The sequence below is a fragment of the Pan paniscus genome, chromosome 17 (assembly GCF_029289425.2).
Source record: "Pan paniscus chromosome 17, NHGRI_mPanPan1-v2.0_pri, whole genome shotgun sequence".
Taxonomy (NCBI): domain Eukaryota; kingdom Metazoa; phylum Chordata; class Mammalia; order Primates; family Hominidae; genus Pan; species Pan paniscus.
The window spans coordinates 68,345,228-68,351,485 of record NC_073266.2 but is presented as its reverse complement, the minus strand read 5'-3'; the positions used below and the strand labels follow the sequence as shown (position 1 = coordinate 68,351,485).

At 43.9% G+C, this 6,258-nt stretch overlaps 1 pseudogene; it reads right to left on the bottom strand.

The window, feature by feature from the left end:
- Positions 1–1,402: 1,402 nt before the first annotated feature.
- Positions 1,403–3,732, bottom strand: LOC134729253 (large ribosomal subunit protein uL22-like; annotated as a pseudogene).
- Between the last annotated feature and the right edge of the window lie 2,526 nt (positions 3,733–6,258).

Below are 6,258 nucleotides of genomic sequence, written 5' to 3'. Positions count from 1 at the left end.
TCTCTAGTAAAAATATAAAAATTAGCCAGGCATGGTGGCGCGTGCCTGTAATCCCAGCTGCTCAGGAGCTACCTAAAAAAAAAAAAAAAAAAAAAAAGAAGGCATATGCACATGGACTTTTGATAAAATATTGTCAACTTTCCCTGCAAAATGTTTGTACCAAGAGAGATTGATTTTTGACAGACAATAGGGCTTGATTTCTAAGATCTAAAACATACTGTGCTGTTTTAAGTCATGGTCAACTTTTATTTACCTGAGGTTGTAAGAAAGAATGAGAATAGGAATAGCCAAAAGCTACCTCCCCAAAAATTCTCAATGAGAAAATCAGGTAATTTGCATGTTACCTGTTTTCCTTTCCTTTCTAGGGATGATCTAATGCACAATCCCTTGAAGGATTGGATGCCGGCAGGAGACAAAATAATCTGCTCTAGTTGCAGGGCACCTGAAACCTGCATAGTTGGTTCCTGAACATATATATGTTGATAAAAATGTTTGCTTTTGTTCTTTTTTTTTTTTTTTTTTTTTTTTCTGAGACAGAGTGTCACTCTGTTCTCCAGGCTGGAGTGCAGTGGCACGATCTTGGCTCACTGCAACCTCCACCTACTGGGTTCAAGTGATTCTCCCACCTCAGCCTCACCAGTAGCTGGGACTACAGGTGCCTGCCACCACGCCTGGCTAATTTTTGTATTTTTAGTAGAGATGAGGTTTGGCCATGTTGGCCAGGCTTGTCTCGAATTCCTGACCTCAAGTGATCTGCCCACCTTGGCCGCCCAAATTGTTGGAATTACAGGTGAGCCACTGCGCCTGGCTGTTCTTTTGTTATTTACTGGAGAAATTAAATGAACAATAATGGGAAAGGTGCAGTAATGCTGTGATGGAGTTGTGGTGGGAAGCTGGTATTATGGGATCAAAGACAGACTGTTGTAATGTATCTATTGTGGGGTATATAAAAAAAAGGTTCTACTCTTAGAGTCTTCTCCAATCTCTCAAGGAAGAGTCAACAGTTCCAATAATGGACTGGATCTTTATCACTGCAGCAGGCCTGGTAAAGCACTTTTGGGCATGGGTTTATTGTTTTATTGGTCACATTGTGCCTGACATTACACTCATTGTCATGAAACGCCTACAGGTTTGTCGCTTTGTGGGATTCGACTGGATTCTACTCTAAGTATAAAATTGAGGGACAAGCCGTGGAATGTTAAGACTATGAGAGGAAGGCATATGTTAAGCAATGCTCAAAACAAACTTAAAATAGAAACAAGGCAGGTGGGGGTGGGGGAGGGGGCAGAGAAGAAAACAAGTTGAGAAAAGATTTTTAAAAAGTGGCAGGAAGGAAGGCCATGGGAATAAGAACTCTGCCTTTAGAGGTGAAAGGCAGAGTCCATAGAATGACTGGCTGGACAAAGCACAAGAGGAAGCCAAACATTTAGATCCCAATCCCATCAACTAGCTTTGGGACTTTGGGGAAGTTCCCCACTCACTCTTCTCCACTCCCCCAAATTTCCCTATATGTCAAAGAAGCACAAGAATGACCTTTCCAAGGTTGAGAGGAGAAAATGACAAATAGCCTAAGAACACTTTGAGGTGTTAAGAGCAGAAATCATAGGCAGTGTTGTCTGCAGGATTGGTTTGATGTCTCGTGGTGCCGCTTACTGATTCTGTTCTCTTCCACAATAAAACATGTGTAGCTTTCTCACTGGGCCCTCGCACAAATAGGAAATGTAATGTGAGAATCTTAGAAGTTTGCAAAACTGCATCATTTAGAATGTATCACTAGCAATTATCAGGGACAGATAGCAGAGGCCTTATTACGTATTTCTCTCTTGTGATAAAACTCTAATCTGGCCTATGTTTCATCCTTAAGGACAAAATGTGGCTTATTGTTCACTGCAAGCTTGTTTAAAGGACAGAGATGTTTCTAGATTGATTCATATTCACCCTTCATGAGGATGAGCACAGAGCGAGAAGCTAGCCACGCTGGGCTCCTCATTGCCTAGCTCAGGTAAGACCGCACAGAACAGTTTCAGGACTCAACTGATTCTGTTAGACACTGTAGTTCAACACAGTTGATAGACTGCTATAGACTTAACCAGTTCAACTGAAAAATGTTTACAGAAGTTCATAATTACCTTTTGGAAGTAGGGGTGTTGGTGATGGTGTGGGAGTAATTAATATCTCAGGTAGGAAAGGCATTTAAACTTGAACTTACTTTTTTTTTTTAATTTTTTTTTTTTTTTTTAAGATGGAGTCTAGCTCTTGTGGCCCAGGCTGGAGTGGAGTGCAGTGGTGTGATCTCGGCTCACTGCGACCTCTGCCTCCCAGGTGATTCTCCTGCCTCAGCCTCCGAAGTAGCTGGGATCACAGGCATGCACCATCACACCTGGCTAATTTTTGTATTTTTAGTGGAGACAGGGTTTCACCACATTGGCCAGGCTGGTCTTGAACTCCTGACCTCAGGTGATCCTCCCGTCTCGGCCTCCCAAAGTATGGGGATTATAGGCGTGAGCCACTGTGCCGGCCTTTTTTTTTTTTTGAACTTTTTTTTAAAAGACAGTGTCTTGGCTGAATGTGGTGGCTCATGCCTGTAATCCCAACACTTTGGGAGGCCGAGGTGGGCGGATCACAAGGTCAGGAGATCGAGACCAGCCTGACCAACATGGTGAAACCCTGTTTCTACTAAAAATACAAAAAAGTAGTCAGGCATGGTGGCACGCACCTGTAGTCCCAGCTACTAAGGAGGCTGAGGCAGGAAAATTGCTTGAACCCGGGAGGCAGAGGTTGCAGTGAGCCGAGATCACAATATTGCACTCCAGTCTATGCAACAGAATGAGACTCTGTCTCAAAAAAAAAAAAAAGAAAGAAAGAATAAAAGAAAAGACAGTGTCTTGCTCTATCACCCAGGCTGGAGTGCAGTGGCATGATCATGGCTTACTTTAGCCTTGACCTCCTGAGCTCAAGCAATCCTCCTGCCTTAGCCTCCTAAGTAGCTAGGACCACAGGTACATGCCACCTTGCCTGGGTAATTAAATTTTTTGTTTAACTATAGAGATGGGGGTCTCCCTATGTTGCCTGGTCTCAAACTCCTAGGCTCAAGTGATCTTCCTGCCTCAGCCTCCCAAAGTGTTTGGATTACAGGTGTGAGCCACCATGCCTGGCTAAACTATTATTTGCATTTATCTTATACTGAATGTATTCCTAGGCCATGTTGTTTCTTCAGTTTCTTGTGGGATACCTTTTTCTTGTGTGTAAATATCTCTTCTGGTTTAGAAACAATTTGTTCCTTTTCAGCGAGGATCATCTCCATATAGCAGGGGGATCTCTCATATGGGTTAATCTGACCATGAGCTCGTAAATATGGTGTACATCTTGGCTTTGCTCAACTGAATGTGCTCAATGATCCAAGAATCTACCTCTAAACCCTGAAGTTCAGCATTGTTCTCTGCATTTTTAAGCACATGCAGCAAAAATTCAACACATTTTTGGGCCACCAATCCTGTGTCCAGCCCCATTGTTTGGCCTGGGCACACATGTCAGCTCCACCTTTGTAATGACGGAAAGGCACACAGTGCCTCTGAAAAGTGACATCTTTCAGGTACTTGGTGGTTTTTTGGGTATGCATACCTTGATGGCCTGCACAGTTACATGGGTGTTCTTAAAGCGAACATAAAGATTTGAGTCCCTTGGTTTGCATGATTTTGTGGAGTTTTCTGGGTCAAGGGATAGGCAAACCATTTTCAGAGATTACCCCTGGCCAAGAGGCTACAGAAAGAGCTTGAATTTTTTCTTGCATTCTGGTACCAACAATAACTATCAAGTAACAAAATAGAGAAAATGGAAGGCATAACAGCCAGATGGAGGGTTGGATGAGACAGCTTACTGTTTATAGAGTTTGGAGAACTGCATCTGGGCGTGAGGAGACCTAGGCCACGGGGCGCTCCTGCCTCCATGTGCTGGAGGGATAAACCCCAGTGCTTCTTCCTGCAGCATCTATTTCATTCAAAGATTAGCAGCCAAAAGACCTTTGTTTTTAGATTAAAACACATAGGTAGAGGAGTGGGAAGCAAATGTGGCATGAAGTTTGGGAAGAGCCTCCCAAGGCTGTCTGCCTTGGAGGCGAGTGGACTGTGGAGGAGTCAGGTTAGGTGGCTCATGGGGTGGCTAGCTGGCGGGCTTTCATGGCCTCGTGTTCTCGCTGGGCCTGCCTCCTGGGAGGCATTTCTCATATGCCTCTCTGTCTAACAGGTTTCACTAAGCGCAGGAGTAGATGCTCCATCCTCTACAAAGGGTTTTCCCGAGTGACTGCCCTTTGACTCATTATCACCTCCTCTCCTTGGCTCTTATCAATTCCTGCCTTGCGCTGTGGGCACGCAAGCCCCAGTCCCAAGTCCTCTACTGGTTGATTCTCCTTGAGAGTGCAGTCCGAGTGTTGGTCCCACCTGCCGAGCACTCTGCCTCCATGGAAGCAGGATCTCAGTAAACACTGGAAGAAAAGGAAAGAATGAGAAGCTGCTAAACCCAACCTGTGGCTAAGGAGGTGGCTGATTTTACTTCTTTTTAGAAGTGAAAATCAAGACAGAGTTTAGCTTAGCTGGGGGGCGGGGGGCGGGGGATGTATTTCCTGAAAGAAGATGAGAGGGAGGAAACTGAAATCTCTCCCTTTAAGATAAATTTCCTGGCAGGGCCCAGTGGCTCATGCCTGTAATCCCAGAGGCAGGCAGATCACCTGAGGTCAGGAGTTGGAGACCAGCCTGGCCAACATGGTGAAACCCCGTCTTTATCAAAAATACAAAAATTAGCCGGGTGTGGTGGCAGGCGCCTGTAGTCCCGCTACTCGGTAGGCTGAGGCATAAGATTCGCTTGAACCTGGGAGGCGGAGGTTGCAGTGAGCCAAGATCCCCCCACTGCACTCCAGTCTGGGTGACAGAGTGAGACCCTGTCTCAAAAATAAAATAAAATAAAATAAAAAAGATAAATTTCCTGATTACACATTGTGCACGCACACACACAGGGAAGTGCTTCTGAAATACCTGAAACTGAAGATAAACCGTTTTGATTGGTGACTATCTTTTGTCCTTATCTCCTGTCTAAAGGGAAGGTGAATTGTGGATTGCTTTAGCTTTGCCTGTTGCCCTTCTCATCAGTAATGCAGGCTAAATAATTACCCTCTTTGCTTTTTCCAGTTGTGCCAGCCCCAGTGTACTTCTGGCAATAAGGAAATGTTAATTGAGAATGAAAATAGAGTCATTAAATCCTTACATTAAATAATTATGGTGTGATCTTTTAAGGACATCATGTTATCGATATGCAAATATGTTGCAATCAAGTTATCAAACCTGCCCTCTAATTTCCAAAGAACTGTACTGTGACCCAGGGCCACATAAGGAGAATCTTAGACTCTTGTGGGCATCATGCGTTGATTTTGATGCTTCCCAAGTTTGTGCTGTGTCTGGGATTCTCTAGGGGCAGTTAGCTGCATCCAGGCCGTTTATGAGAAGTGTTTAGTAGAGCTGAGGTCAGCACAGTGCAAGTATCAGAAAGGCTCCTGGATATCAATTCCAGTTCTGGCCCTGATGTTCTTTGTAGTTTTAAGTCAAACAGGAAAATTTATCTGCATATTTGTCTCCTATTTAACAGTAGAGAAGATACTATTTCTCTGTCAAATATCTTAAAACATGAATACAAAGAAACTTTAGACACAAGGGGTTATTAATAGTTTGTTGTGTTTCTGTTCATGGGGAGGAGGGGATGTAAATTTCAGTTCTGATTCACAAAGGAGATTTTGCAGAGAATCTTTACAATCATACTTTGGGCTTCCTTTCTCCAGTCTCCTCTGTTCTTCGGATAATCTTATTACCTTTTTGGTCATTCTAAGCACTACATGGATTAGTTCAGTATATAGATTATGGCCGTATAAACCTCATTCTCACTCTTGGCAGATAACCTAACTCTGGTTTTACTGAAAAGATTAAAGCTAATTTGGAAGAATTGAACTCGCCCATTCCTCTCAGTTTCGTATTGATGTATCTTCATCTCTGTGGCTGCCTCCCAGTTGCAGACAGAGGTAGCCATCTTTCTTCCTCCTCCAGAGCTAACCCTTTCCCTTGTGCCCTTGATGCCCCCCTCCACCTCTTCCTATTACCACTACTTGGCACCACCCACATATTAGGGCTCCCTTGCAACCACTTTCAAACAAGGCCAGGCTTTATTCCATTTTAAAAAGCACACAAGAAAACCAAAATGCTTTTGCCTGACCTTGCT